The sequence below is a fragment of the Vombatus ursinus genome, unplaced genomic scaffold, assembly GCF_900497805.2.
Source record: "Vombatus ursinus unplaced genomic scaffold, bare-nosed wombat genome assembly UNPS02014845.1, whole genome shotgun sequence".
NCBI lineage: Eukaryota > Metazoa > Chordata > Mammalia > Diprotodontia > Vombatidae > Vombatus > Vombatus ursinus.
In genome coordinates, this window is record NW_020954623.1 from 5,220,300 (window position 1) to 5,236,294 (window position 15,995).

Here is a 15,995-nt window from a genome sequence, read left to right on the forward strand (position 1 = left end):
GAGAGAGAGAGAGAGAGAGAGAGAGAGAGAGAGAGAGAGAGAGAGAAACAGAGACACAGAAAGAGATAGAGAGAAAGAGATGGAGAAAGAGAGGGAGAAAGAGAGAGAGAAAGAGAGAGGAGAGAAAGAGGGAGAAAGAGAGGGAGAGAGAGACAGAGACACAGAGAGAGCTAGAGAGAGATGGGGGGAGAAACAGGGAGAGAGAGCGAGAGAGAGGAGGGAGATATACAGACAGAGACAGATAGACAGAGAGACAGGAGACAGTGAGAGAGAGAAGGGGGAAGAGAGACACAGAGATAGAGACTACTAGATATCATAGTGGATAGAACACTGAACTTGGAATCAGAAAGACAAGTTCAAATCCTACCTCAAAGATTCTAGTTGTGTGACCCTGGGAAAGTCCCTTTACTTCTCTGAGCTTCAGTTTCCTCATCTGTAAAATGAAGGGATTAGACTAGACCTCTAAGGTGCCTTTCAACATTATGATCCTACCACTGCTTAGATACAAATTGAAGAGGACTTTCAGGTGCTTTTTTAGGATTTGGGGGGAAGGCACCCATTGGAGGGGAGATAACGAATAGCTTTCGAAAGGGTGAATTTATTGTGGCTGGGGGAGATACAGGCTCATGGGGAGATGGTACATCCCAGCCACACAATCCCCTGGCTTAAGGCGTGAGTGTCAGGTCCTTCCTAAAAGGCCTGGGACTGGGAGGAAACCCCAGCTTTGGCTCCTGCAGAGGAGCACGGCATGGGGGAGGGGGCCTGCTTCCTCGGCGGTCCTTTCTTGTGCTTTCCTCTGAGCCCAAGGTGCAGCGATCTAGAACTGATCGTCAGTCTTTCAGAAGTCATTATTGTCCATTCAAAAACTTAGTTTTATTGATGCCTTTTGTTTATTTGGCAGTTACTTTTAGGTAAGCAAAGCCATTCCCCACCCCACCCCCATAATAAAGACAAATAGGTAGCTAAGAGGCGCCACAGAGCACAGAGCACTGGACTGGGAGTCAGGAACACCCGAGTTCAAATTTGGCCTTAAACACTTACTAGCTGGGTAATCTTGGGCAAGTCACTCCACCTCTGTCTGCCTCAGTTTCCTCATCTGTAAAATGGGGATAGTAGCCCCTCCCTCCTAACTTGGTTGTTTGGATCAGAGGAGATATAACTGTAAAGTGATTTGCACAGTGCCTGGCACATAGTGTTACATAAATGTTAGCTATTATTGAAAACCAGCAGAGGAATTGTGTATGACTATCTACGCACCTTCATCACCCATGAGGCCCCCATCTCTCCAAGGGAAAGAGGGGGCACTTCCTCATCTCTTTCCCAGGGCCAGGGGGGTTCCAACCTCCAAGAATTACTTTCTTGAAGTCAAGAACTAATATTCTCTCTTAAAATATTAAGATCTCAGCCCTTAATGGCTGAGGAAATGAGTCTTCCAGAAAAGTAAGAAGATGACAAAGCCATAGCTATACTATGTGGACCATGTCTCAGGATGGCTGCTCAGGCAAGGCCACTAGGACTGGGAGGGTAGCAGGTCTGCTATTCATAAGGTGGTGGCTCAGTCTCTGCCAGGCTGTGTGATCTGGGCCAGAGCCCTTGCCCTCTCTGAGCATCTATGTCACCAATAATTCCAGCTCTGGCTCTCCAAACCTGGCTCATCCTTGATGAGGCTCTGTTGGTCAACTCTTTGGAATGTTCGTAGCTATGGGCAAGCTGTGCCCCATTTGGCACAATTGGATTAACCATAGACTGTATTTTGGGGCCTGTATTGTCTCCTTTTGGAGGTCCATTGCCCTCATGCTTTCCAGAGGGCTTTCCAGATCACCCCAAAAACATCTTCCAGTGCCTTTCCTTTGCCCTTCCCTTTTAAGTGACTGGCTCCATTTGTCCTAGTGATTGGTACCTGTCACTGGGAGCCCTGGAACAGTTGGGATCTTAGAAATGTGTTCAGCAGAATGTGGAAGAGTGTTTGTGTGAGTGTGCATGGATATGTGTATGCATGCACATGTGCTCACATGCATATGTGTGAGCACATGCATATGTATGAGTGCTCATTATATGTACTTGTCATGCATGTGTGTGCTTATGTGCATTGCATGCCCATGTATACTTCTGTATGAGCATGTGTGCTAACTCATGTACAGTGTGTGTGTACCCAACCTGCTCTTGTGATCTCGTTTCTTCCCTTGAATAGCCTTGAGATCAGCCACAAATAACAGCACCATTCTACAAAATAAGATGGAAAGGCATTTATTAAACACTTACTGTGTGCCAAGCACAGGAGATCCCACAGGAAAAGCCAGGCAAGCCTGCTCTTAAGGAGCTCCCATTCTAATTGGGGAGACAACCTACAGGGGGGTTCATATGGCAAGGTCTTTAGGGTTCCTGGTCTGGGAAGATGACAGATGCCACGATTCCTCATCGTAGAGCACTAGGTTGGAGAGCAAAGCTGGGGGTGGACGAGGGAGGAGGTTCAGGTGCAGAAGAGTTGGAAGGCAGGTGGAAAGGAAGCAGCAACAAGAAAGATGGAATGACAACCCCCCCCCGAATTCTTAAGAATGCAAAAACAGCAGGTCAGATGCAATGGAGCCTGGGGTCCAGGGCATAAAGGCAAAGTGGACCCTGGGGCTCAGTGGTCCACTATCTTACTGACTGAATTGTAACAGAGGACTCTCTGCTCTTCCAAGCAGCATGAACAGAATATGGTAAAACTGCTCCCCCCCCCATCTAAGCCTCTGCCCAGACCATTTACCTACTGGCTGTAGCCTTCCCTAACATATCTTTTCACTTGCCTCTATCCATACCAGCCTCAAGGGTCCAAACCCACAAAATCTCAGTTTCAGTGAGTTCCATTTTCCCAATCCATCATGGCCATGGAACCCCATTATAGATATATACCTTCCTCTCTCCCTTCCCGTTGTCACCATTGAAATTAAGGTAAATTGAGGTTACAAAGTTCTGAGCACATTCAATTTATTGGTAAGGCTAGTAGTTGCCAATAAAAAAGATCTCCTCAGCAAGCCAAAAGACCCTGAATGATGGCTGACAGATTATTTTGTGGACAAAAGGAGGTGCAACCAAAAGCCAGAAGGCAGTACCATAAATGGGGAAAACAATACAAATGGTTATCAAGTCAGAAGCATCATGCTAGCAACCCCTCCTCTCATCTTGTCACTAGGAAATTCTAATTGATTCTATCACTTGCATGGCTGCTTAGTGGTACAGAAATAATGGACCAGGCTTCCTTGAAAGACATCTAGTGGTATAGAGATAATAGGTTTCTTTTAATTAAAGTGATTTATAAGGAAACTGAACTTCTAAACATAACTTAGAGAGGAAGACTGGACTTCTGAACTTAATTCAGAGACAGATGACTTAGTGACTTAAGCAGTTATACAAAAGCTTGGAGAAATACAAAATGAAGTCAATTGCAAGATAGATTCAATAGAATCAATTTGATTCTCTCACTTTCTCTATAGAATAAGACACTGTAAGAAGAGGCAAAACTTTATGTAACTGTTCTCTTTCAATACTGTGGTGTGGTTCTGGATTCTCCAAAGCTGTGCAAGTGGTGGGAAAGTTCTGGCAGATTCCCCCATGACCTCCAGGTAGAGGCACAGCTACTGACTTGGGGGTTTCTCAGTGGCTTGCCCACTGAAGAGAGGATCATTCTTAGGCAATGGTTACTCAAGGTTCTAAGAACACAGCGCATGAGAGATCATTGCAGCTCCAGGTCTTTGGATGTGGAGACTGGACCCAGAGCCCTGCCTTGCAGGGCTCCAGCCTGTGGGGGGAGTTGTCACAGCCTCTCTAGGTCCCAGGAGCAGAGAATGTATGTGGGGCCACTCAGTTGGGGACATTCCACTAGAGCCTACATTCTCAGTTCATATTAAACTATTCATGACTGGGCCTGGCCAGCCATTAGTGACATCCAACTCATGGTACTTCTCTTCTGGCCCACATAGCTTCATCGTGTCTGCAAGAAAAACATGACTTTGTCAAATGTTTTGCTAGAACCTACACAAACTGTACCTGCGCCACTCCTCTCGACTGCCATCTTAGTAAAACTCTTTTAAAAAAGGAAACAACTGGAGTCTGGCCTACTTTGTTTTCAATAAAGCCAGGCTGACTTTGTCATCGCTGCTTTCTTTTCTACGTGTTCACCGACTGTCCTTCTACTTATATGTTCTCCAATTTTGCCAGAAATTGTGGTTCAGCCCCCTGGCTTCTAGTCTGAGTTCAATTCTCTTCCCTTCTTTGGAAACCAGGACAATATTTGCCCCTTCCCAGTCCTGTAACCATTTTACTGTTCTCTGTAATCTTTCAAAGATCCCAGCAGTCACATCTGTTGGTTCTTTCAGTGTCTTAGGATGTGGTCCCTTGGGTTCTGAGCTCATCAAAGACATCCATCTAGGTGCTGTCTTACTGTCTCCTTACTTATCTTTGGTTTCAATTTGCTTCTAGTCCTTTTCTTCAGTTTCCTCCAGTCCCAAAACCTTCTCCTTGGCAGAGAAACCAGAAACAGAAGAATTAAGCATCTCAGCTTTCCCTCTGCTGCATCATTGCTGTCCATGCTGAGAGGTGATGTGACCCTATCTTCCTTCCCTTTGCCCAGTGCCTAAAGCTGCCTGGCCAGCCCCAACTCCCTTTCAGCCTTAGCATTCCTGCCATAAGTCTTCCAGGACTGTGCCACAAATTTTCATTTGTCCTCTTTTATTCTCCCTCCTTCCCACCTCCTGCAAATGTGTCCCTATTTTTCATCTCAGGTGACTGATGAGCTCCCTGCACATCCCCCTGTGTCTTTTCAGGATTATTCTCTTTGTTTCTTAACAATTTCATTCTTAAGAGCTCACTATGCCTCCTGTGGCTTCTCCAGTCGAATTTTAGGCAATGAGCTCCTGCTTGTCCTTTCTTTGAACCCAATGATATCTGCTCTATTCAGAAATAGGCAACACGCATGGCAGATGATTCTCAGCTTTCCTTTCCTGGTTTACCAGAAGTTCTCAGATGGAGTAATGATTACTTTTCCCCAGAGTTCCCGGAATTCGCATCTTAATGACCATTTCCTCCTGGTGAGAATGGGATCCATGATGTCAGGTCCTTTCCCCACCTTTCAAAGGATGAAATTACCATTTGGGTCAAGCTTGTCATCTGTTTCCAGAACTTCTCACCTATTGCCTATTTCTATCCACATTATCTGCACTATGCAACATTAAAGATCTTACTCCATTGACTTCTCTCCAAATGTTCTTCATTCTACTCTGCCACTCAGGATTCCTGCACTTCCTAACGTGATTTATTTTCTTAATGGACAGAGTGCTACTCACCTTTCCCCACCATCCTCTCCTGCTTCTGTATAATATGTTTCCTTCTTGAGTCACATACCTGTCATGCCCACCCCACTGCCAAGATTCGTTGACTGACACCTTTGAGGTAAAATTTGAATCCAGCCATGAGGATGGCTTGTTTATCTCATTGCTAGTTGCCATCCTTTATGCATTTGTGTTTAGACAACTACAGTTGCTGGTTTTATTGCTGGCTACTTTGGGGCATCAATTCTCCTGTGAAGTTCTGGACACCTTTAATACAGGTTTTCTTCCTACATTGTTGCTGTTGAGCTTAGTGAATGTCAAGCAGGGACTTTATGTTCTTTAGAGCTCAGCATTTGTCCAGGGCTTTGTTCTTCTGGAGACCTGCACTGCGTCTTACCTAGGCGAGAGTCGCTGTTGTTTTCAATGACAGTGAACACAGTCCCCTGCCATCTGTAGAGCTTAGGGGACTATCATGGAGGAAAGAGGCAGCCCCTGTTGGGTGCTTAGCCAGTGGCTCAAGACAGAAACAGCTCCTCTTCCCTGTCCCCTCAATTTTCTCTCTCCAATGACTTGGAGAGCTACCTTGGGTCTATCAGGCAAGTGCTCATTGCTATGGAAATGAATTCTTTCTGGATCTTTCTGCCTGCCCAGGCTCTTTCCATCCTCCAGTTATAGTTATTTCTTATCAGTTTAGATGCTGACTAAGTACAATATATAAGATCCTCAAAAGCATGAGCACACTTTTTTCTTTTTTTCTCTTTGCATCGCCACCACCTAGCAAAATGTTATGCAAATAGGAAATGCATGATCAATACTTGATAAATTGCACTGAGTTCAACTAGCCTACCTAACACTTATAGCCTTGAGGTCTTTAAAGACTCCTTTTAGTTGTGTTGAGTCTGAAATTTTGCTGCCCAGGAATGGATCTCTGAGTTATGGCAACGTTGATATATAACTGCTCCTGCAATTGTTTTTCACTTCTCAGGATCCATTAATAGTGTTAGAATGTGACCACATATTTGATTCCCTTAGTGGGCAATGGATCAGGGACAGTGACACTTGGAAGACACTCCTTAAAAGTGGTTCTGCACTCATCTTTGGCAGCCCATGGCAGTTCTTGGCATCCCCCCTGCAATATATATATCATTCCAACATATTAACTTGTTCTCATCTACTCTTTTAATCCACCAACTCCTCTTATTTCTCTTGTCCCTTTCTCCCTTTCCTCTACCTTTAATTTAAGCCAGCCAACAGGTCATAAATCCTAGGAGCTGACTCCAAGTTAAATGTTGAGGTAGACATGGCTTAACTTTGGCACCAACTCATCTTCCTTTCTGGGTTCCCTTTTTACCTCCTGGAATGACTTCTCCTCTCCACTCCCAGGGAGCTTGGTGACTTCCACCCAACCTATTCTTTGCCAACCCAGAGTTGCCATTTCTTCTACTCTGTCCAAGCTGGCCCTTGTACATAGTGTTCTGGCCTTGCACCTAATGCATCAGAAACCTCTATCTCAATCATCATTCAGTTTGATCTCAGAACTTTTTGTGAGCTCACAGTACTCAGCTTCTAGATGAGCAAGGCTGATCTCACTTGGTGTTAGAAAGAAAGCATTTGGCCTCATACCAAGGTGTCACTAACTACTATTCCCCCTCACCCTTCTAGGAATGGATATTCTTACCCATCCAAGTAAATTGTTGATTGTCTCTTCAGCTACTCTCATGCCCTCTTCACATGTGTCCTTGGGTTATAACCTTGGGTAGTCAGAGGCTCTACTTGCATGTGGCAAATTCGAGGAGGTTCCACTAAACTAGATGGATTACAAAGTGATTGGGGGGGGGGGTTGGTTTAGTCTGTCTGGGGACCAAACTGACCAAGTCTTGAGAATGACCATTAGTGGGTGGTTAGCTACCGGATAATGAATAATTTTACTATGGCCACTGAATACTCTAAGAATGAGGGATGGGGGGCTCATTTCTTTTTGGGTCAGTGCCTCTATATGGATACTAGGCTTCTAAGGCTAAGGAAAGAGATGGTACTGGGGCCAGTAGAATGCCCCTGAGGACAAGTATTGCCTCTTTTTTGTATGTGCATCCCCAGTGCCCAGCACAATGCCAGGCAGATAATAGGCACTTAATATTTGTTTATTGATTGTGTGACTGATTAGACTCTGTCCCTGGTGGGTCCATCCTGTAAGGCAACCATTTGCTGAAGGGCTCTGGAAATTTAGGGATCAAGTCTTGGCATAGAGTAGAATACTTCCTTAGGGTCATGTGTCTGGATTTGGGAGAGATAGGCAGGAAGCTGCCATTGAACAAGCAGAAAGGTGCTGGGAGCTACCATCTCATTGGAAAGGGCTAAGGGAGAGGAGTCCTCCAAACTGAGAGGCTGTAACTTCAATTCCTTGAAGACATTAGCTTCAAGTTGGAAGTAATTTGAGAGGGACCAGAATTAGTAATAAGCCCTGTGGGTGTCATACAGTAAGTGTCACTGAAATTTTCAGCTCCTTCTTATCCCCACCTCTCCCTCTGTCTCTTCTCTCTTGGCTCCTCTGGCCTCCCTTTTACTTATTCTCTCTCTGTCTCTATTTCTGTCTCTCCTCTTTCTGTCTCTTTTCTCTCCTCTGTCTGTCTGTCTCTGTCTGTCTCTCTCCTCTCTCTCTCTCTCTCTCTCTCTCTCTCTCTCTCTCTCTCTCTCTCTGTTTCTCTGTCTCTGTCCCTCCCTCTCTCACCACCCTTGTATCCCCATGCATTTGTCTTAAGCCTGCCACCATCATCTCCAGGATAACCAAAGTTGAGATACAGGAGGTTTCTTATCTGCACTCTCCTACCCCTTTCTCTGTCCCTCTTCCATCTCTGTAGACAACTTCTTACCTTTCCCCCCTGGTGTCTGTCCCTTGCCCATGCTTTATTACTTCTCTGACCAATCAAAGCCCCAGTGGAGTGCCCTGCCAAAGCCTGCTTGCCTCGAGAGTACCATACTTCGACATTCTCCTCTTCAGCACTAATCGTCCATTCGAGCTTTATACAGATGAACAAGACTGATTTCATTGAGGTATAAGGAGGAAAATGTTCTGGCTTCACGCCAAGGTGTGTGAAAGGCCAACATCCTCCTTTAATTCACCAGTAATATTCATATTAACCCAATGGCTCTCTCATGGATTGGACAGATCTTCACTACTCTCATGCCTTCAACTCTGGCCTTTTGTAGGTAGGTTAGAATGGTAGTTTCCAGAAGGCAATGCCAGAAAAGCCTATGCCCAGACCGGCAGGGCCCACCCAGCTAGGGGGGCATCAACTATGGCCCTAAACCCTGGCAGAATCTGCTGTCCATGACCAGAGTCTTGGCAGGGATAGGTTGGTCAGTGGTGATCCATTCTTTGACATAGACTCCTAAGTGTTTCAAGAAAGCGAGGTGTGACAATCACTTCTATTAAGGGCCTTCAGGTAGGGGTCTTTGTGAAGTCTGAGTTCCTGGTGCCAACAGAGCTGAACTGGGGCTGGGACAAGTCCCTTAGACAGTGGCCCTATTGGATTCTACCCGTGTGATTACCATGGCCCAGGAAGCCCTAGCATTTAGAGAATCTTAATGTCTGGTGTAGAACAGAGAAGCCAGCCAAATGGCTGTGATTTAGACCATGGGTTGAAGAATAGTCTGTGGGCCTCTTTGCAGAAACTAGCAAGAAGCCTGCAGGGGACCAGGCCTTCAGGAAGGCAGAAGATGTGTCTGGGCCAGCCTTCCATTTGTGATGGAGTAGAGGGCTGAGCCCAGCCCTTCCTGAACTCTGGAATTATATTTACCAAGAACTGATTGTGAAACTTTCTAGGCAGCAGAGCAAGGTGCCAAATGGGCATGGGAATGGAGAGTAAACAGAATTTGAACCTAGAAGTCCCTGCAAGACTGCTGAAGGAAGAATGTCAGGAGGGAGGCCTTGCTCCCCATACCTTCCCCTCTCCTCCCACTTCCGTGGCCAGAATGGTTGGAGGAGGCATCTGGAAAGGGACTGAGAAAGTGAGCCTAACATGAGACTTCGAAAAGTGAGACCCCCAAAGAAAGGGAGGAATGGAGCAGGAATAATCCTCTTGGACAGTAGGGCTCTGGACCCTCAGCAGTGAAGACAGTGCCTCAGAGAGCATCCACTGTCCACCGTGATACTGTGACACAGCTCATCTGGTATCATTTAAGGGATAGCTGGAAACAGTTGAGGGGGTGGGGGAGAGGGACTTTACACTTGGGAATGGGGCACAGGAGGATCAGAGGGGAACAGAAAACCCACCACTGTCCACTGTACGCCAGGTAGCCCTGCCCTGTTCTGCACCACTGAGGACTGTAGTCATGAAAGCAGAAGAGAGGGGCCAGTCCCAGCATCTCAGCCCCTGGCATCCATGACCCCAGAGCAGCCTCTCTAAGGCCACCAGGAGAGTGCCCTGTCTTCAGTACCACCCCTACCTTGGCATCATGGCAGGGGTGGCTGCCCCCAGCTGGCCATGTCACCTCAGGTTCCACCTGGTCCCCATTCCCAAGGCCTTCTAGAAGAAAGGCATGATCCAGATGCATTTGGACTTAAGGACCCTTTCCAACTTTCACTCTGTCCTAGTCTACAATCACCTGCAATGAGGAGGGTAGATCTTGAGGAAAAGGGTGAGCCTTCTTGCTCACTGGCCTTTCCTTTCATCTAAACCTGCCAGGAATAGCATGCCTCTGGAAAGGCTCCCACTCCCCTATCCAAGGCTGATAACAATTCTGGGAGGCACCCGTCCAGCGGCCTTGGAGGATCGAAGCTGCTGAGGTTAAGTGAGGCTTGATGTCAGAAAAACCTTCCCAACAATTCGAGCTGTCCTGACATGGGGGGAGAGGAGGGCTGCTTCTCAGAGAAGCTGGGGAGGGCATGCTCAGTCAGGCACAGATGGCCCTCAGTGGCCTCTGAGGTGCCTTCCAACTCTGCAATTCTTTAATTCTGTAACCTTATTTGAAAACAATTGCTTCACTTTGGAGAAGAACACATATGGGTTAGACTTTGGGGACTGGTAGCAGGATGCCACATGCCGCCTTGCACTGATGGAGAAGGAGAGATGTTCCAGGTCCTTAAGGGCATTTACCTACTTATCAAGCCCACTTGGCTCATACCCTTGGAGTCACCCTTGCCTCTCCCCTTCCATCGCCCCACATCCAATCATCAGTTGTCAGATCCTTTCAACACCGTCCTCCATCACACCTCTCACATTCCTCATGCTCATCTCTCTCCTCTCCATGTCTACACTACCTCAGATCATGACCTCACTAGCTCTTTCCTGGACTTTTGCAATAGCCTCCCCATTGAAGGCTGGCTCCAGCCTCCTCTCTCTGATCTGTCCTCTACACAGCTGCCAAAATAGTCTTCCTAAAGCATGGGTCTGACCGTCTCACCCTCTACAATTCTGAGTGCTTACCAGTAGGAGAAGATAAACTCCTTCACCTAGTGTTCAAAACCCTTAACAGGGTGGCCCAAAATACCCTTTGCTGACTTACTTCCTGTCCCTCCCTTCACATACTCTGGTCTGGCCAAAGCAATTGACTTGCTGCTCCCTGAGGTAGAGTTCCTGCTGTGCACTGAAGGGACTTGCTGCTCCTCATAGCTTCAGAGACTTGTACTTCCATGGCTTCCTCCCCCTTATCCCCCACCACACACACCCAAGATGCCTTTCCCCATCCTCAGATTTGTCAATGATCTCTGCCCCTCCTCAAAGGAGGCCTGGACTTCATTATTCAGGGGCATGTTGTCTCCCTGAAAAGGATAGCAGCTCCCTGAAGGCAGGACTGTAGGTGGTTTGGTTTTGGGATGTCTGCCCTCAGCCAATGGCATAGTCATTGTTGATCCCTAATAAACCATCATCTCTGAGGGGAATTGAAGTGGCTGGGGTGGGAAGGGGACCTTCCACTTTTTCTTCCACTACCATGACCCCATTCTTGCTCCAGAGAGCAAGGGGGATATTTGGGGAATAAGAGAAGGGAGAAAAGGAGACAGCCCACCTAAGAATCTAACCTGAACTCAAATGTTTTCCCTTCAATGGAGATTATATATGGAGCACTAGTCACACCATTAATCCTTGGTGGAAGAAGGAGCACATGTTTGCTTGAGTAATAGAATTAGAATTCAGCTAGCATTTCATATCCTGATACACTCTGCTGGGGAGTTGGCTGAGAGCCGTTTGTGTTGTAAAGTCTTGTCTCCCCCCTCCCCTAACTGGTTTGCCTAGGACTCTGACAGGACCCCAGCATGGTCCATCTTTGACACAGCTCCCTTGAAATGTCAGATTTCAGCTGGGAATGGTGTGAGGGTTAGTTTAGAAAGGAAAAGAATGGAATGCCCATTACACACTCTTCCCATCCCCCTACCAATTCTTTTTTCCTCCATCCCTTTCCCCCCACCACACACACACACTTTTTATCCATGTACTTTGCCTTAAGACCCCTCCTAAGGTTGGATCTTCAGCATATGCCACAGCATCAAGGTCTAGGTTAGGCCAGTTTTCTCTTGGGCACCATCCTATCTCCCTTTCTGTGTCCATCTTCTTTTTTTCTAGAAGTCCTCTTCTCTCCCTCCTCCCTTGGCCCCCAAGTACCTAGTACCCTACCCTCTGCCTGTTTTTGATCATCCAAAGTCTGCATTTCAATGTCCATCTCAGCTTGCTCTCAGTGATGATGGTTTCCTATACTCCAGAATTCTCTCTCCCCTTCCTCTTCCTCATCAAAACTGATCACTGAGAAATTGATCTTTTAGCTTAGCATCCTTTTCCAGCTGAGCGAGATTAGGAATTAAGTGGATGGCATTTTGACTCTTCACTAATATGTGCATGACTAATATTCCCATTTAAGCCTTCAAGAAATGAAGTTTCTTCTTCACTTAAATGAGTCCCCAATGGGTTGGAGAAAAGAGGCCTCGACCAGAAAAGATTCTGGGTGAACAAGAGAGCTGTCTTCTGGGGAAGAAGAAATTGGCTTTGTGCTCCTTAATCTCAAAGGGCAGGGGAAGAACCAGTGGGTTGAGGCTCAGTATCAGAGGGATTTTCCTGCCAATGATAGCTGTCATTGACAGTGGGGTGCTGGGCTCCCCCTCCCCAGATATTTAGGCAAAGGATAGGTGACTACTTGTTGAGGATATTGTAGAGAGAAGTCATTGCACGCTATAATGGGCCAAAGGCCTCTGCGGTGCTATTCCCAGGTAAGCTTCAGTGATCCCGGGCACTGATTTCCAGTCATTACTTCTAGTGCTTCTGGGCTCTGAAGCCTCAGGATGTCCTGGAAAGAGGAGACCAAGTTCTGCCTGGTTCCCCACACACACAGGGTGCAGAACCAGGCCTAAGCCCAGGCCCGGGTCAGCTGCTGCCCAAGGGCAGGCTGGCCGAGTCTGTAGAGGTGAAGCAGCAGCAAGCTGGACTCTTGGTGGTCAAATCTTTGGCCATGACAACTCAACATCCTAAGAAAGGGACACATTGGAATCATATCTCCCAATCAATTACTCAACAAGCACTTGTTAAGCACCTACTGTGTGCCAGGAACTTTACTAGGGTGGTGAGAATGTGAACGTAAAAATCCTGACTGCAGAGATCTTCCATACAACTGGAGGGCCATTTGGTTGGATGAGGCCCTCCCAGGTTGGGGATCCAAGCTTTCCTTGTCTCTGTCTGGGCTCAGGGACTGGACTGGGAGCCCCTCCCCTATGGAGGCATCAGGAAGAGGACCCAGGTAATGGGGGATGGAGCAAACAGAAAGCTCAACAGGGAGTACCTTGGACAGGGATGCAGTGTTCTGGAAGCTCCTGCCCAGCAGGGGGAGCTTCAGGTACGCAGAGCAAGGCATGAACTTACCTAGGGTATTGGCAGGGTTTTCATCATGAATTTATCCCTCCTCCTCCTCCTGTCCCCAGCCTTTGCCTTAAGGTGAGTGAGGCCTTTGGGATGGGCCCCAGGAGATAGTCTGGGGTAGGTAAGGTCTGGCTTTGGTCTCCTCCCTCTCCCCTTTCTGAGTCTCTCACCTCCAAAAAAGCCCTTCTTCCCTCCACCTCCCAGGGCCCCCTGGGTCTTCTGATGGTCATCAGCCATCCTAAGCTTTCACTGCTTTCTTATTCCCAGCTTGCTCTCTCCACAGGTCTCTCACCCTCTCCCCATCCAAACTCAGCTCGAACTTCACTTCAGACTATGTTCTTTATGGTTGGTCTCAGCTGAGTGTTGGGCAAAAAGTATTCTGACTTCACACTAAGATGTGAATGACAAACACCCTCCTCTGACTCTCTTGGGAATGATTCTTCTCTTTATAAAGCCAAATATCTCTCCAGGGGGCTGAATAACCATTAAATCTTGTCATGCCATCTTCAGATATGTCCTTGGGTTCCCAAAGGCCATGCCAGTAGAGGGAAAGCCCTGCCAGTGCCAAGCAAGTTGGAACAACCTTGAGTCTGATGGTGGAGCCAGATGATGCCCTCTTTAAGGACCCCATTGGCAAAGCTGGGGGAGACTCACAGTAGCAAGTTGGCCACAGGATGAGGAATTCTCGTGCCATGGTCACTCAGTAGTCTGAGACAGGAGGATGTAGGCATTCTCCTGCTGCCAGACTTTACTGGAAGAGGACTAAGGGTATTCAGTTCCTAGGTCAAGGCTAGAGCTTGGGCTGGGCTGAGCTGGGCTGGGCTCCTAGTGGGTTCAGACCATGGGATAGCCATTTTCTGGACCCACTTGGCATGGGAAGGATGAAGCTTTGGTGTCTGGTCAGAAGCTGAGAACTTTCTACAGCCCAGCCATCTGGGGCTGTCCCAGACAAAAGTCTCTGTGGGAGTGAAAAGGATACCCCAAAGACCAAGCTTTAGGAATGTGGGAGGCCTGAGGACCCAGGAAAGAAGCTAGAAACAGGCACATGTTTAGGATGGATCAGAAAGTGAGAGCATCTCAGTGAAGGCCTTTGACAGGGTCTCACGACCCCTAAAATTGTTAACTTCCAAATGGTCAAAATGTGGAGAGGTCTAAGGTTACTGAGTAGGAGGCATGTGGGGCAACCAGGTGTGCCTTCATCCTGAAGTCCTAGAGAAGCAGCCCAAATAGTAAGGTCAGTAGAAAAGATGCTGTGCTCCCACCTCCCCCAACTCTGTAGCCTGCCTCCAGCGTGGTATGAAGGCACAAATAATGCCCGAGAGAGACATCCAAGGGGGTTGGAAACAGTGAGATGGAGACCTGGAAAGGGGCAGGCCCCTCAGAAGGAAAGAAACTGAAATCTAGAACAAGCAGATTAGACAATTGGGCCCACCAGCCTCAGCCAAAAGGTAAGACCCAAGGACTTTCTTCCATGGCTGATGTTTTTGAGAGGTGGGAAAAATTAGGGACAGGGCAAGAGGTGACTGTGTTGTCTGAGAAAGCAAGATCTCTAGCACTCACCCCTCAGTGGGATCTCTCCCATGCTCTAGGACCTGAACCAGGGCTGCTGCAGAAAAGTTTGCAAGAGTGCCCTGTACTTGGTGGCTTTTCCAAAAGGAAGGAGCCCCCGCAACACTCCCTGACTGCCCCCTCCTCTCTCCAAGCAAAAACAGCAAATTTGGGCTGGCATTGGGAGAGCAAAATTGCGACCTGCTTCAGATGTAAATCTCCCCTTTGACATTTGACCTCTGTTCTAGAATTTCAACACTTCCCACAAAAACTCCCAGGCCACGGAGCCCCTGAGCACTTTGTCCCTTCCCCTCCCTTCCTTCCAGTAAGCCTTCTGCAGTCCTGTGATGAAAGTTCATAGGAAGGGCCTTCATGGACTACCTTTCAATCCAGGGTTTTTTGAAAGATAAAGAGGAAAAGAAGTTTCAAAGACTGACTTAGTATTAATATAAGGCAAACTGTCCTAAAAGTCAGAGTCATATTAAATTGGAATGGGCTGCTGCCTGGGGTGGGAATAGTTCTCACTCATTGGAGGTAGTCGGGGAAGATAGCATGGCCATTTGAGCTGGAGTGGGTGGGAATACCTTATCATGGTGGCCTCTGAGGGCTTGGTCACCAATTTTTCTTCAAATTGGAGACTGTCGGAATATAGGCTCTTAACCAATCTCCTACCTTCCTTGCTCCTTCCCCCATGTCTCTCTCTCTCTCTCTCTCTCTCTCTCTCTCTCTCTCTCTCTCTCCCCCTCTCTGTCTCCATCTCTTCTCTTCCTCCCTCCCTTCCACCTTTTCTTTCACCCCCTGTGAAGAGGCTTTCCTGTCGCTTCTTTTTAATCATCACTGTTAGGCATCTGTGCAAATGACCGTATATTACTTGTTCTTTAAGTGTAGTATCCCAAGAGAAGAATATAGCACTTGGTAGGGGAGGGGCTTAAGGGGAGCTGTTCTTCGTTGGATCCTTTATGTTTTTAGCACCCAGTTCCTGTCTCCCATCCCCATCATTTTTTTGGTGCCTTTTCACTTCGAATCCCCAACTGCATCCCTCTTTGGTCTTTGCCTCTTCCCTTTCCCCAGGACTGAGAGTCCAGATATGGACCCAAGGGAAAGTTAAGACCACAAACTCTGTCTTGGCCACCCTCCCAACCCTCCTCTCTCCACTCCCCCCAGGAGAAGTGCCTTTGGACAGTTCTTGGGACATCTGAAGCCCTCACTGCCCTGCCCTGCCCCAGCCTGCCCTCCCAGCAGCTTGCCCCGCTCCACAATCCTCTTTCCCTGTCCTCATCAGAACCAATCACTAACT

The 15,995-nt window shown here is 47.6% G+C and overlaps 1 protein-coding gene across 1 annotated transcript in view; it reads left to right on the plus strand.

Annotated features, from left to right (window-relative positions):
* DPYSL4 (dihydropyrimidinase like 4) overlaps nt 1–15,995 on the plus strand; it is a 68,700-nt gene that overhangs the window by 43,094 nt on the left and 9,611 nt on the right. The gene's annotated exons all lie outside the window — the stretch shown is intronic.